The sequence below is a fragment of the Dromaius novaehollandiae genome, chromosome 23, assembly GCF_036370855.1.
Source record: "Dromaius novaehollandiae isolate bDroNov1 chromosome 23, bDroNov1.hap1, whole genome shotgun sequence".
NCBI classification, from domain to species: domain Eukaryota; kingdom Metazoa; phylum Chordata; class Aves; order Casuariiformes; family Dromaiidae; genus Dromaius; species Dromaius novaehollandiae.
Genome location: NC_088120.1, coordinates 3,441,021 through 3,457,000, shown reverse-complemented (window position 1 = coordinate 3,457,000; position 15,980 = coordinate 3,441,021). Strand labels below are relative to the sequence as shown.

The window sequence follows — 15,980 nt, the reverse complement described above, 5'->3', positions numbered from 1 at the left end:
GCCAGATATCCCTTTGGCCCTCTTGTACATTCAGAAGATTCCCAACACTAGCTGCTAAATCCCTAATCCAGTTGCCAGACCTTGGACCTCCTATGTCTTGAACAGTATTGAGCCTGTTCACTGGTAGTTCTCAGTCCAGTGCAAGGAGATCTGTAGCACAGTGGACATATTTGCTCTGTGCCTTCCAGTGCAGTGGGACCCTGTCACGTTTATTGGCAGTTTGCCTAGCTTTTGGTGCAATGCTACATGTACTGTATACAAAATGCTCATTACGCTTTTGAGATGCTCAGCCTGTAGGTGAAAACATTCTGACAGTAAATTCATGGGCGATTTGTTTCTCTTGCGGACTGGCACGATTGCCCGGCCCCATCCTGACAGCTTGTCTCGGAGCTTCATCGTGGTGCATGGAGGGCAACAGGAGAGCGTGTGGTCCATTTGCCTGGCTGCCTGCACTGCCCTGTAGCAGCCTGGACTGCGTTCCCAAATGTCCCTTTCCATCGCTGCCTGCTGGACTCCGCACCGCAACAAGCCTCTCTTCCGAGGAGTGATAGAGACTACCAGGCAGCTACGTTATCTTTTAACACTTTAGTGAATATGTTGGGTGTCAGCACCCATAGCAGAAGTGCTGCTTTGTATTGCCATGGAAAAATAAGTGACAGTCTCTCTACTGAGTTTACATCTCTCCAAAGTTTTCTTTTAGGATCTTTGCGGTGCAGGGCAAACAGCATCTTACCCTTGGTCTTTGATTTCAGTGTTATGCTTATAGCTAAAAGAATCAAAATAGTCTTTCCAGTGATAAAAGCAGGGAATCTAAAGCACAATCCTGTATTCAGGATGAATTTCAGGGAAAAATTAATTTTAAGGTTAATGTGTACAAGTGACAACAGCTACAAGTGTGCTCTCATAAAGGCAGTGTGTTCTTTAGAAGATCCAGACTGTCATCTGTTTCTAAAAGTTATTTACTCTTTTTGTTACCGGAGGGTATTTTCAGCAATAAACTGAACACAAAAGACTTGTGTTAAAATCTTCCAGTATATCTAGCCATCTTCATTGCATATATCACATTTAAAGAGTGACATAAGCTCCTGAATGCTGCCTTTCATTTGACTTCACGCTTGCCAGTGAATAAAAAAAGATATTCTAAAGCAGTAGGGTAGGAGCTCGGGGGAAAAAAAACGACCTGTTGTAATAAGGAAGTCTAAGATCATAATGTTTGCGATTCAGCCAGAGAACAGAGTTCTTGAGAACTTACGTTGGATGACCGCGGAGGAGTCAAAGATTATTCACAGTATATTAGCGAGCCGGCCTTCATTTACCTGCACTAGTAATTGTGAAACTGCATATCTGAAGTCTGCCTAGCTCAAATGACTTCAGGGAGAAATCACATGGGCATTTAGCTGCTGTGCTGCATATCTGTGAGTCAGTGCCTGTGTAAGTGGGTGGGGTATCTGCCATTCCTGCTCAGCTGAAAGGCAGGGCTTCCTGATTTCTTCATCGTGCCGAGTCTTGCCTGCCTGCTGTTGTGTTAGATCCTGAACCGGCCTCCCTGTCGGTGTAGCGAGGGGCTTGGCTCGGCGCGGATGCGAGCTGACAATGTTTGTTCTTGCAGAACACCCAAGAAGCTCCTCTGAAAGAGGCTTAGGGCCATTGGCGGATTCCTGACGTAGCTAGCAGCACACAAGGTCTTGCTTTAAAGCAGGGTGTGTGGATTTCATGGACTGCAGAAGGAGCGAGCGACAGTGCTGCAGAGTTCTCCTCGCTTTGGTGAAACGTTTGCTTTGGGTCTGCAGCAGTTGAATGTTGTTAGTGCAGAAGAGTCCTGCAGCGTGGTGTTGTAACCTAAACTAACCAGAGCTTCATGCCAGAGGAGTTTCAAAAGGCTGACTACTTCCTCCTAATCTCTGAGTACCAGCGATGTTAACCTCTGGGGTTCCTCAGCTGGCTGAGCTAAGGATTGCTGCTTACTGATGCTCTTCCCTTTCTAACAAATACTTGGCTAGAAGCTTCTGAGCTTCACGCAGAGTTTTTGGTGCAGCTGGGCTCATACACAGCTGTTAGCTAATGCAGTTCTGCTGCATCCAGCATGTGCGGACACAGTGCACCATGGGCTTGTGTAAAGACAGTCCCTGCCTCAAGAAGTTTACTGTTCGGATCAAGTCTAAACCCTGCTTTGCTCTGAGAGCATCACTGGCGACACCTGTGACCTGACTCATCTCTCCTTGCTTCCTCAGGGGGCCCTTCCACCCATTTGAACTGTTGCTACCTGGGGCCTCGGTTCAGCCTCACACATTTTTGCTGCAAGTGCAGGTCAAGATGGAGTGCTGAATGCTATTACGGACTATCCGGATGCAGTACTGCTGTCCAGACATCCCTGTGTAGTGTCCTAAAACAGTGCCAGCAGCTGTATATTTTATATCTGAACTAAGCAGGGTAACTGCTGAATTTGCAGCTGGAGAAGCTGTGTTTCAGATGCCACCCATGCCAAGGGAAGTTTATTGCAGACAAGCCTATGGAAGCAGTGGTGTACACTGAAGAGGGTTCCCTCCAGCAAGTATAACTTCCCAGAGACTTGGGGTAAAATTTTTACCTGTTTTGGAATTCTGATGGTCATGTTTCTTTCTAGCAGTGGGGATGATCTGTTCAGTGAGTGCATAAAAGTAACAGTGATTTTTAAGGCTTGGCCTACAAAGGAGCATTTAAAATTGGGTTTATGCTTTTTCCCTGAAAAGAATTTGATGCGCTGTGGAGTTTAAATATTACATTTGTCATCTTGCTTTCTTTAAAAATGGTTCTGGCTTTTAGTTGCATGCAGTTCTGGGGACATTACAGGAGGACTTACTGGGGTTGCTTAAAGATATACCTGCAGTCTATCTCAATGTCTCAGTGTATGCACAAATGTGTAGGGCTACTGAATTTTAGCACAGCAGTTAGTCCTAGATGTCAGCTGAGTATTTGAACTAAAGTTTTACTAATAAAGATTAATGAAAAATTAAAAATTAAACATTCCTTTAAATTTAAAATGATTAAAAATTGTTCTTAGTTCCTATTTGTTTCCTTGTTCTGTCATGGCATTAGTCAGAGAGTCTCTGTGGTGCCTTCCAGGGTTGCTCAGAACTAATTTGTGAGTGCATGGAGTAAAAGGAAGCACAGGTCAAGGCGTGCAGAGAGGACAGGACTCATTTCCCTCAATTTAGCTAAAAGTTGGTCATTTGTCTAAACTATTCACACAAGGTTCCCTCTACTAGTAAATTAAACGGTGCTAGGGGACAGTCCTGAGCGATGGATCACCATTGTCAGTACTACTCTATGTTTGCATGGTTCTTGGCGTTGTTTGACATGAACCAACTAAAACTTTCCCGGACAGTTCCTGGGATGGTTCAGGAGTTAGCACAGGCAAGGACCATCCCTTTTTCACAGAATCAGAACAGTTGAGGTTGGAAGGGACCTCTGGAGATCATCTAGACCAACTCCTCTGCTCAAGCAGGGTCACCTAGAGCAGGATGCCCAGGACCATGTCCAGGTGGCTGTTGAGTATGTCCAAGGATGGAGGCTCCATAACCTCTCTGGGCAACCTGTCCCAGTGCTCAGTCACCCTCACAGTAAAAACGTTTTTCCTCATGTTCAGACAGAACTTCCTGTGTTTCAGTTTGTGCTCATTGCCTCTCATCCTGTCACTGGGCACCACTGAGAAGAATCTGGCCCCATATTCTTTACACCTTCCCCTCATATATTTAAACACATTCATAAGATCTCCCATCTCTTTTCTTCTCCAGGCTAAACAAGCCTCAGCTCTTTCAGCCTTTCCTCATATGAGAGATGTTCCATCTCACGTGAGAGATGCTAAAGCATCTTAGTAGCCCTTTGCTGGACTCCAGTAGCTCCATGTCTGTCTTGTCCTGGAGAGGCCAGAACTGGACACAGTACTGCAAGTGCGGCCTCCCCAGGGCTGAGGAGAGGGCAGGGATCACCCCCCTTGGCTTGCTGGCAATGCTCTTCTTAATGCAGGCCAGCCTTTGCCACACAGGCACCTTGGTGGCTTATAGTCAACTTGTTGCCCACCAGGACTCCCAGCTCCTTCTCTGCAGAGCTGCTTTCCAGCTGGTTTTCCACCAGCCTGTCCTGGTGCCTGGGGTTAATCCTCCTTAGGTGCAGGGCTTTGCACTTCCCTTTGTTGGACTTTGTGAGGTTCCTCTCTGCCCCTTTCTCCAGCCAGCTGGGGTCCCTCTGAAGTGGTATCAGCCACTCCTCCCAGTTTTGTATCGTCAGTAAACTTGCTGAGGGGGCACCCTGTCCCATCATCCAGGTCATTGATGAACAAGTTGAGCAAGGTTGGACCCAGTATTGACCCCTGGGGGACACTGCTAGCTGCAGACCTCCAAGTAGACTTTGGGCCACTGATCACAACCCTCTGAGCTCTGCCATTCAGTTTTCAGTCCACCTCCCTGTCTGCATGCATTTGTGTACAGGCACTTCAGAGAGGCATACGAGTGTGCTGATTTCCAAGAGGGGGTACAAGACTGGATGCAGGCATTCTTTTTTTGAAGGCTAGGAGAGTTTAATAATACGAAGGGAGCTCATTCCATTACTAGTTGGCCTTGGGGCCAGAAAACAGTCCTGAGCAAGTCTCATGTACTAATACAGATGTAGCCTTAAGCTCCTTCTCTGGTCACTAGAGCAACATTAGTATCTTCAATGGGCCATTCATCCCAGTGGCCTTAGGCACCAGTCAGGGATCAGATGAACAGTTTATCTGGCAGTGCTGCCCACTCTTTGTTATCTGTAGAGGGTGTCTGGACTCTTATTCTGGCTGCACAGGCTGAACAGAGCTCTGCAGCTGAACCTGGCATGCAGTGCGGTAGTTGCATCTTCAGTACAGCACGCAGCTGGCTCCTAACTTCTTTCTCTAGCTGGCTTCTGAATATGGCACCGCATCTCTTAGTGTGGCAATGGAGCTTACCCCAGAGGACAGCCCTGTAGCTGAGCCCTGAATACAGTACTGTATCTCAGGCCCCGCAGTGCTGAGAAAAGCAGAAAAATTACCTTGCCTGCCTTGTGTACAGTTCTAGTCTTAATGTATCCCAGAGTGTGGCCTGCCTTGTTCACAAAAGGATGACCTTGTGGATAGGTCATAGTCTGCTCTTACCTCTGTATTTGTTCTCTATTTGGGTGCTTCATTTTTCTGTGGTGCAGGGCTTGGCCTGTGGTGAATTTCAGTTTGGACTTTTAACTCCTTCTCCTCTGTGCTAAGATTATTCTGTGTTCTGTGCTTGCCATCCCTCCTGGCTTGGTGAGATCTGTACGTTACCTCAGTCTCCATTCTGCTCTGTCACTCATGTTGTTAATGAAGCTGCTGAACAGACCTGATGGTGGGATTGCGCTAGGAAAACATTAGAGAGGAAAGATTACTCTACACTTGTACTGTTTCCTATATTCTTCCCCCAATAACTTGTGCTGGCCACATTCAGAGATAGGGTTTGGACTATACAGACCTTTGTTTGAACTCCTGTAGCAGTTCCTGCAATCTCTGTCATTTTTGAAGACTCTTTATTTTTACACTGAACTGGTGAAAAGTTTCAGGGAGTTCTGGCCCTCCTTGCTGATGGTGGCTTCATCTAGAGATGCGTTTTTCAACTCAGCTTATGTGAATCCACGTGGGAGACAGTGTTGAAGTATTCAAGTCAAGATACCTTAAAAATCTACTGCTTCTTCAGATATCCAGTGTGACTCTTACTCAGTTCAACAAGGGTTAAAGTTGTTACCAGCACTGATACAAATTTGTAGGTCCCAGTTCTTTCTCCCTTTTCACAAACTTACATTCTTCATACTTCAGACTCAGCCAAATACAGCATGGTTTTAAGAGATGAAAACCTCCCTAGACTGGGAATAGTCTCCTTTATGAGAGTTTAGGCCAGTTAGGAGGATTATATGTTGTTTTTGTAGATAAGTAGAATCTTGTTCATCCAGGCTGGCACAAAACTATCCTCTTAAAAAACAAACAAAGATGCCAGTTAGCTTGTTAAATAATCTGTTGACAGTTCTGCCCTAGGTTGTGACATGAGACCAGAACATTCCCTCTGTGAAGGTATGTGCTCCTCCCTCCTTAGAGGGCCTCCACCTCCAGCCATGTGTGGAGTCAGAGCCCTTCTGAAACAGGTGTTGAATGAGAAGGAAGTTAGCGCTAAGCTACCTGTGTCCAGCTTCAGACTGCATATTCTAGTTGTTTGGCCATGCACAGTCCTCTTGGGATTTTAAACACTGAGCCTTCTGTGAAGGACAGGAGCAGGTCACTCGTGTCACCTTGCGTGACAGCTTCAAGATTAGAGGATTTTCCTGCGAAGTAGCAGACCTGGATGCTGGGTTTGTTTGGCTTCATCTTACAGTTCTGCCTGCCTACGAGAATGCACTGAATGCCAACCAGTGGATGGAGATGAGTCTGTTCTTTACTCTTACTGTTAAGCTGTGCTATTGTGCAATGCAGGGCACAAGGTTTTTCCATCTGGTAGAAGTCACAAAGCAAAAATGATGCAAACTGATGCTTTGTCTAGCCTGCCAGAGATAGCAGAGACCTGTCAATGAAGAGTTATTATCCTTGGTTTCCATGTCTGCCCTAAGTCTTTTTTTGCAATACCTGATGCAAATCTGGCAGGGCAGTTTTTCCTTCTTTTTGTGATTATAAGCTGGGCTCAACTCTTTTACATAAGGCCATTATGTTTGTCTTGGATGAGACCACAGGTGTATCTAGTCCAGTATTTTGACGGTGGCCAAGAACAGGGCCCCAGGGAAGAGTATAGAAACAGGGCAAATGCACAGTAGTTCATGGGTGCTCTTCCAGCCTCTTGTGGCACAGAGAATTACGGGGCTGGATGTGATTTCTGTGCATCTGCTAACCCTCAAAAGAGGTCTCGTGGATTGCTTTATTAGCGTGCCCCAAACCCCTGTAAACTTTTAGCATCCACAGCATCCTGTGGCAAAGTCCAACAGTTTAACTGCATGTCACAAGGAGCACCAGCTCCCCTTGTTCGTTGTGACTTTGTAGAGACAGGGAACATTTGATCCTTGTCTATTCTCTCCAGACTATTCATAATTTTATAGGTGTCTGTCATATTCCCCTTGAGTCTTCTCCTTTTCCAAGCTAAAAAAATCTAGTCTCTCAGTGGTTTCCTTTGCAGAAGCCATACAGTTGATCATCCTTCTTGCATATCTTTTCTAGCTGGCCACAGAGGCTGAGATAGGATCAGAACTGTAAACAACATTTGAGATGCTGGCACACCATGGATTTATATGGTGGCATATTTATGTTTTCTTTTTGTGCTACATTTCTTTCCTAATAACTTACAGTAATGGATTTGAATTTTGACCACTGTGGAGCAGTGAGCTGGTATTTTCATGGCACTGCTTACTGTAGACCCGAGACCTCCTTCCTGTATGGTTGCACTAAGTTCAAAGCCCATTATTTTACATGTAAAGTTAGGATTTGTTTTTCCCCATGTGCATAATTTTATGCTAATCTGCACTGAATTTCACCTGTCATTTCTTTGCTCAGACTTGGAAGTTTCATCTGTAGTTCTTCACAGTTAGTCCTTGTCTCTACAACCCTGAGTATCAGAGTATATTCAAGTCATTTTAGTAAGGTGATAGTGGAAAATTCTGATGTAAAATGGCAGTGTGGGCAGCTGCTCCGTTGCAGGTGTCAAGCGGGGGCACCAGCTTCTCCAGGGTGCTGCAAGTTCAAAGTTGAAGTGGAGATCCAGGAAGCTTCTTGGAGGTAAATCCCTTTCCACTGGAGTGTTTATGTAGGTGGGAGCTAATAAGCGCTCTGTTACCATTTTCCTTAAGAAGTCCCGCAGCAGTTGTGGGCAGTCAGAAATTTCACTAACAGAGAGATGGTGCCTTCTTCTGTCTCATCCTTCTTGCTCCTGTGTTGCTCATTTTCACCCTTATTCCCACCTGTCCTCCCTTGTGCTGGCACAAACATTTGCCTGGCTGCTATTTTTTTTTCTTTGGTGAGGATGGTTTTAGCCCAGATCAGTCCAACATGAATGCATGGGAATAGGAGTACATGTGAGGGTATGTGTATGAGAGGAGGAGTATGCAGCTGGCAGTGAGAGGACATCAGATCTAAGTCGGCCAGCACTGAGCAGCTGCAGTGTTAGGCCAGTTTGGGACATTCCTCAGCAAGTAGCAACAGACCCACAGTACTTGCTTAAACAGGTGAAGCAGACCAAAGTATGGGGATCCAAACTGCCACACGCGCAAGGTCTCAGCACTTGTAGGAAACTGGTATTTTTATCAGAGCATGGACCTCAAGCAAGTAAACCTCATGATAAATGAGCAGTGGAAGAAAGAGGACCCAAGGAAGTCTGTGAACAAATACTATCAAATGATACCTCCGTGGGCAGACGTGCTCAAAAAACTGGAAAGTGCCAGTTTTCTTCTGGAACATCATCATAGGGTCTGAGGGCCAGGGAGCCATTGCTGCGGCAACAGATTTTTTTAAATGTTGCTTTATTTCAATGGGGCATCCAAAATAATGTTGAAAATAGACCATAGGGCTAGCTTTTGCAAACAGTGTATCACAAAGGCAGCAAAGGGTAGTGGGGAAGCCTAATAACGGTGGGTTTGGGTTCAGTATGATGCCATGCAGCCTTTCCTGAATGAATCACTGCACGTCACTATGGCTTTCAGAGTTGCTCCTATGCGTCTGGCAGCAGCAGGCAGCCTGGGACCCTGCACTTCAGGTTGGTGAGCTGAGCTTCTGCTTTCTTCTAAAATGCACTTTGAACTGTGAGGAGAGCAGCCATGCTAGTCCTAGAGAAAATTCCTAGTAGGGGAATGCATTAGAAAGCTAGGAGCACATGCAGTCACTCTGAACTCTGGGGGTAGCTGGGACCGTGTGGGTGAGAGAGGCAACCGGTTATTCTGTAATTGTGCTGTACTGGGAGCTGTTAGGTGGTTGTTTTTTGGCTTAGTCTCCCTAGATGGCTTTGCCCTGAAGCTGCATTGCTGTTGGCCTCTAGATAATGGTGCAAGCATGAAGTGCAGCTTCTTTTGGGCCTATACATTTCCTTTTTCCAAAACTGCCTTTCCTACTTCTTGAGATCTGCTGGGAGTTTGCTGAGTTGCATTTCTGTGCCAAGGCTGGGCAGGTACCCACACATATGCAGGTGACTTGCCTGTGCTTTCATTTCTGTGCAAGGCAGAAACAGATGGTTCAGTAGCCACAGTAGTTCAGCGGAGTCAGTAGCTATGGCAACTCTTTGAGCTATTCTTGTGATGGGTGGAAAAGAGCTAAAATGCTTTCTTTTTACCACTTAAAAATTTCATTGACTGAGCTCTTTCAGAAGGAAAGCCATAGGAGTAACCGGTTTCCTGTGGTAGTGGATCCATAAGCTCATTTTTTGGGATGGCCTTTGGAATGATCAGGGTTTTCTGTAGGGCTCACAGGAATCTGCGTGGAGATTTCTGAATGGCAGTGCCAGCCTTTTGGCCTGGAAAGCTAACAGCAATTCAAGGAGAGCTCCTGAAAAGGTGCTGACTTGGGTGTCCTACCACCACTCCTTCAGGAGGACGGAGGAAACCCTGTATCAGATGGAGTGCAGGGGAACATGCAACACCCTGTAACTTGTCTGCCAATGGGAAAATTTAATGCCCATATGGCTCTCACATATACTGCTAGGAAGAAAGCAAAGGTTGAAGTTATGTATCATGAGCAAAATGATTCAGAAATAGTTGTGAGCACTTGTAACTGACATTATTAGGTATATGGTACCAGGGTTGCTTTTCCCAGCTCTGTAGATGCTGCTGGATAATAAATTGCATGGGTTTATGCTTTTGGGTACTGTAGCCCATTTTTATAGCATGGTGCTTCTCAGGTGTGCAGTATTATTTCCTGCCTGTGGGGTGGGACTGAGCCTGTCTGACCTGGACAGGGACAAGATGAGACTACAAGAAAATAAGAAGAGCTGTACTAGATCAGACCATAACCTGTATCCTATCTCCAGTAATGGCTAAAAATAGATTCCTAGGAAAGAGTGTAAGAGCAGGGCAAGTGTGCAATGACGCAGCCCAGAGTACTCTCCCAGTCTCTAGCAATTCTTGGTTCAGAGACTTGCTGAGCTAGAAGTGGGTCCTTGTATGTATGACCCTTGATGGATATTTCTTCCATGAATTTGTCTAGTTGCTTTTTGAGCCTGTGTGAACTTTTAGCTTCCACAGTGCCCTGTGGCAGGGAGTTCCCGTGCTTTACAACATACATGAAGAGAAGCAGAGTGCTGATTAAGATGAACCTAACTAGCGAGAAATGCAAGGCAGCCAGAAGGAAGAAAGGATTGAAAACACCAGTAAGAACTGGAGTCAATATTATTGTCCTGTCCTTGAGCACAAACATGACAGAAGAGGGTGGAGAAAATAGAGCTGTGCTTGAAGAATAAGATCCGTGGTGACTGGAAAAGAGGTTAGAAGAGAAAGCGTAGGAGGCAAGTTCGATAGGGTGGTGATGTGGAAGGTAGGTCTTAGCACAGAGCAGATTTTGCCATAGGCTAAATGTCTGGGGAAAATGGAAGATTGAGAAATAGAGAGAGGCAGACTTAAATGGGAAAGGCGAGGGGGAGGGAAGGGAACAGAGGAGCGGGAGCTGTAAATCAGAACAAAGAGCCATCTTTCCCAGCGTCCTAACTGCAGCAGTAGCCAAAAGCAGACCTCTGGGGAGGAGTATGAGAATAGGGCTGATATACAGTAATATTTTTGTGCTTCCAGGGACTTCCTGAGTCACTGGCCTTTCTGGGTCTTTTGCATGTAATAGTCTTTAGTGAATTTTGCTTGCATGAATTCTTCTAATCACTTTCTGGATCTATAGACATTTTTGGCATCCATAATACCCTGCAAGCAGTGAGTTCCCTGGTTTCACTGCTTGCTCGGAACCTCCCCTAGTCATTCCAGCTGATGCCCCTCAGTTCTCATTTTACTGAAGGCAAGCAAAATCACTTTTCTCTACTCCTCCTCTGATTTTATAACTTTTTATCATACCCCCTCCCCCTCAGCTGTCTCTGTTTGAGGCTGGAGAGGCTGATCCTGGGCAGTCGTTCCTCACACAGAGACACGTTATACTTCAGCCTTTCTGGGATGGGAGAGCCAGAAGCCCAGAGTACTCGAGACCAAGCAGTGGTAGTCCCTCCTTGTTTACGTTCCTCTGCTAATATTTTGTTTGTTTTTTGTACTGCCATTAACACTGAGTGGATGTCTTCATAAATACTGCAATATCTCTTAGAAATCCAGGGGGATAATGCTGGAGAATTACTGCTAAAAACTGATGACAATCAGGTAGGAAGTAGAAAACAATTAAAAAAAGTTGGCCTCAGGGCAGGGACAGTCAGGAAAGTTTAGTTAATATCTGAGTCTTTCCTAAGGTTTTTGATCCTGTGGCTTTCGAGTAGTGTGTGGATGAATTCAGTCCCAGGTAGCACATTGACACTAGCAGATGTCACGGGGATGAGAACAAGGTGATGGCTGTGGCCCCTAAAGTCTTGGAAATGCTGAGCCTGGTGGAAGTGGGATGGAAGGATGGAGGGGTGAAGAGGGTGGATGACCTCGATGTTCAGTAAATATTACGAAAGCAGTAAGAGCTGGGACCACTCTCTTCATGCTGTCCACAGGATGCTGCTGAGTTTGTGACTTGCTGGATCGATGCCCACAGAGTGTTTGTGAAATCAAATGTGACAGTAAAATCAGTTTCTTAGGACAGTGCAAGTAGCAGCATGGGACATTAAGACAGAGAAGAAAAAGCTCATCCTCAGCTTTGGCTCCAATACAGTTTGGAGCATTTTACTTGAAACAGCGTGAAGAAAGCAGAAGGGTAATTCTTGAGGCCTGTGATGTGGTAAGGTCTGCAGCTGTCCCACCAACTCTTCTGCTAGCCCACAATGCACAAAAAATTGTCGTTAAATCCAAACATAAAGTAAATTTAGAGCTTCTCAAAAGAAATAACATGTAGTCTGCTGTGCTTGCAAGGCATTTTTTGATGCCCAGCAGATGGGACCAGCATGTTGAAAGGGTTTGAAAAGAATTGATCTATTTTTGAACAAGAGCATTATGCTCTATCATGCAGATAGTTTTCTCCCTGCTGCAATGTCAATGACGCGGGGACCGTGCCAGCTGTAGAGCTCTGTTTGGTGCCTATGCGTGGGTACAGTCATCAGTTACTGGTGAAAAAGCTAGCACCTAGTGATCAAATGCTCAGGTCTGGTATCACTAAGCCTTTACTTATGAATTTTTTCAGTGTGTATCGTGCGAGGCAAGCACGGTTTCAAAAGGGAGATGGAAGAGAACAGCAGCTCTGTAGTTAAAGGCAAATGCTCCGCTGTGCACAGTAAAGCGACAGTCTTAGTGTCTGTGCAAACCTTAGCACAGCTCAAAGAAGCTGCTGAAGCTGGACAACTGGGGGTTGCTTTATGCTCTGCTGCTTTCAAATTGGCCCTGCCAGTTCCCCCTCTGCACCTTCAAAACTGTGTAGAGCAAGTCCTTGTATAATGCTGGAAGCAGAGCAGTGCTTAGAGTTCAGTGGGTGACCTGAGTGTTTCTGCAGGGTCGGCGTGACTCAGTGATGTGCTAACGCCTCTTCTACATCTGCAGAGCCTGCTGCAGTCTCCCACACTTGCTCTAGACTCTATTTGGTGTCTTTGTTTTAGTCTCCTTGAATGCTGTGGTCACTGTGGTTATTTTTGGCTCCTGTCTCATTATTTCACATGCCTCTAGTCTAGTGTTGTATTAGTCAATATTCAAACCATTTCCAGATTGTTTAGCTTGTTCTGACTTTGAGAATTTCCTCTCCCACCAGATGCAGACATTTCTGAGACAGTTCATCCCTAAAAATACAGACTTCCCTAAAAGTCACTTGGCGTTTTTCCTCTCTGTTCAGTGGGGCCAGGGTGCCCCTTTCCCCACCCTGTGTAAGTAAATAAATCATCCGCCTCTCTCTTCAGATCTACTGGGAGGGTTGTTAGGTGCCTGCAGCTGGCATGCTGAATTGATGACACATTCCAGTCTTAGTGGACTCTGACAGACTCTTACTTAGTCTGAATATTTTTATACCATTTTTATGGAGTATTTTTTCTCCTGTTCCCGCAACTACGTATCATTGTGTGGGGTCAAGAATGGGGTGCTGGCAGGAGTTCATAAAAGGCAAAAGCAATTTAAGAAAAACTTTCCTTCCTTCTGTCTATAACTAGCTGAAGTCTCTGTCCGCAGTTTCCTCCATGTACTGCAACTCGTGACACTCGTGTCCTTTCCCTGTAAAAAAGGCAGAGAAATTTTGCTTTGCAAATGAAAAATGACATGCTGGACTCCTCCTGTTCCATTCCATCCTGGGGCAGGGAAGAAAAAACTTGCTGATGCTCTCATCACATTGAATAGGCACAAATCATCAGCAGCGCTACTGGGTTTGAACATGACATGTTCATACTCCCTTTCATACGTATGCAATACCAGAAAACCTTTCCTCAAAACTATGTTTACACACGCAGGGCAGAGTAGAACACATCTGCCCTAGTACCTGACTGTAGTCTGGGCAATTTCCCCCCTAAACTGCTGAGCCACCTGAGATTGCTGACAGAAATCCCCTTGCTACCCCCAATTTTGCTGCTGTACGTCTCCAGGACTGTCCTCATGTCTGAACTGACTGTCAAGCTTCTAATGCAATTTGAATACATAGTCTGGAGTCCTGTATTGCCTGAGGCTCCCGTTCCCCAGGTGTGCTCAAACACTCCCAGCATTGTACTCAGTGTAAGAATATGGTTCCCACGGGTATTCTGAGTAATAGTTTAGCAGAAAATAGAACAGGGAGGGTGTAAGCTCACCCCAGCATTTGGGGGAGGAGGAGGAAGGAGTTCCAGGTGTATGCCCTATCCAAAAAGGTATGGACATGCTCACAAAAAACCCGCTATGTTCTTCCCCTTGAGACCAGACCACCTGTCAGCTGAAGAATGCAAAACTCATAGCCAGCGTGGATCTGACAGTGCAGAGGACCCCATGAACTACAAAAGGGCAAGTTGTGGTTCTTGTCTCTGGTTATGCGTGTTTTGAAAACTATTGCCTTTCTATAGCCTGTAGTGAGTGCTGCTCTCCAGAGACTATTGGACCCCCTCTTGCTTCAAGAGCAAAATAAAAAAACAAATTAAAATGTGCTGTAGTTCAAGGGTTTAATAATTTTCATTCATTTTGAGGTCTTGGTAAGCCTGAAACTTGACATATAGATATGCCCTTACACTTTTGATGATGGGTACCGTAGGAGACAAGCAATACCATCACTGAGGGTTGGGGCTCCCACAGCCACAGTGAGGGATGTTAAATTATCCATTTAAAGACATAAGCAAAAAGATAAAAAGATTAAGTGCAAAATGTGTTTGTGAGAGATAACAAAGTCCTGTAGCACTAAACGGAAACGCATGAGAGCTGGCAGCATTTTTATCTTGGCGTAACAGAAGGAACTGTGTGTGGGGGGCACCTACAGTTATTCCCACACAAACATGCTGGGGAAGACCTAAAGTCAAGACTAGTGGGTGCTCAAGGTACTCTGGTATCAACAACGAAATCAAAGCAAAGAACATGATACGTAGGATAAGATGCTTTTATGCATCTGGAGAGGAAGTTCCATGCCTCAAAGGACTTCTGCCAGAGTTATCTGTACAGACCTCAAGTAGTAGCAGTTTCATTTCACTTCCTGAAATGCAAGGTGGTTATTCACAATTCACAGTGTTTCATCTAGCACAGGTATTTCTAGCTAAAAGTTTTTGCATCCGTGCACACAGCTGTGAACTGATTGAATTTGTTTTGTGCAGGCCATGCAATATAGTCCCAGTGGAAGCTTTTATCCGATGCTGCTGCTAAAAAGGTGTTTTCATGAAACTGTAAATAATGATGAGCAAAACTGAGTGTGTAGAAAAACTTAAATTTAAGAAAGTAAAGGGTAACTGGGACTTGTGAAAATACTGCAGTAAGTATTCCAAATACTAAATTCTCACAAATGTTTAAAAGAATTCCATGGCTAAAACCATGTGGGTGCAAAAGAATCACAGAACGGTTGAGGTTGGAAGGGACCTTTAGAGATCATCTAGACCAACTCCCCTGCTCAGGCAGGGTCACCTAGAGCAGGATGCCCAGCACCATGTCCAGGTGGCTGTTGAGTATGTCCAAGGATGAAGGCTCCATAACCTCTCTGGGCAACCTGTCCCAGTGCTCAGTCACCCTCACAGTAAAAACGTTTTTCCTTCTGTTCAGGTGGAACTTCCTGTGTTTGTGCCCATTGCCGCGTCTTGTCACTGGGCACCACTGCAAAGACTGTCATCCATCTTCTTTACACCCTCCTTTCAGGTATTTATATACACTGGTAAGATACTCCCTGAGCCATCTCTTCTCCAGATTAAACCGTTGCAGTTCTCTCAGCCTTTCCTCATATGAGAGATGCTCCACTCCCTTAATCATCTTAGTAGCCCTTCACTAGGCTTGCTCCAGTAGCTCCATGTCTCTCTTGTCCTGGAGAGCCCAGAACTGGACACAGGACTCCAGGTGTGGCCTCCCCAGGGCTGAGGAGAGGGCAGGGATCACCTCCCTCAACCTGCTGCCAACACTCTTCCCTGCTGGCCGGGATACCGTTCGTCTTCTTTGTCACAGAGGCACATTGGTGGCTCACAGTCAACTTGCTGTCCACCAGGACCCCCAGGTCCTTCTGTGCAGAGCTGCTACAGAGCTGTCACCCCCCAGAAAAGAGGAGAAGGATAATCTGTACTAAATAGGGGGCAGGAAAAAAATGATAATGGAAATAGAAATGACGTTAGGAAATGCAGGCACTTCCTAAAAACAGAAAACCCAATGAGAAATCTGTGGGGGAAAGCAGAATCAGAATGAGTTACTTGTGTAATTCACTACTGTGTTCACTTGTAAGTTATTTTTTTAAGTAGGTAAAATTCTGTGCCAACTTTCTATAGCAA

General features: G+C 45.5%; 1 protein-coding gene across 6 annotated transcripts in view; it reads left to right on the top strand.

The window, feature by feature from the left end:
* Positions 1 to 15,980, top strand: part of LUZP1 (leucine zipper protein 1) — a 49,795-nt gene that overhangs the window by 9,637 nt on the left and 24,178 nt on the right. Inside the window, exon 2 of one of the 6 annotated variants that reach the window (XM_064524895.1) lies at positions 15,271 to 15,363. The exons of the other annotated variants lie outside the window; for them this stretch is intronic. The gene's annotated coding sequence lies outside the window, so the exon portion shown is untranslated. The remainder of the gene's footprint in view (positions 1 to 15,270; positions 15,364 to 15,980) is intronic. 6 annotated transcript variants of the gene reach the window in all.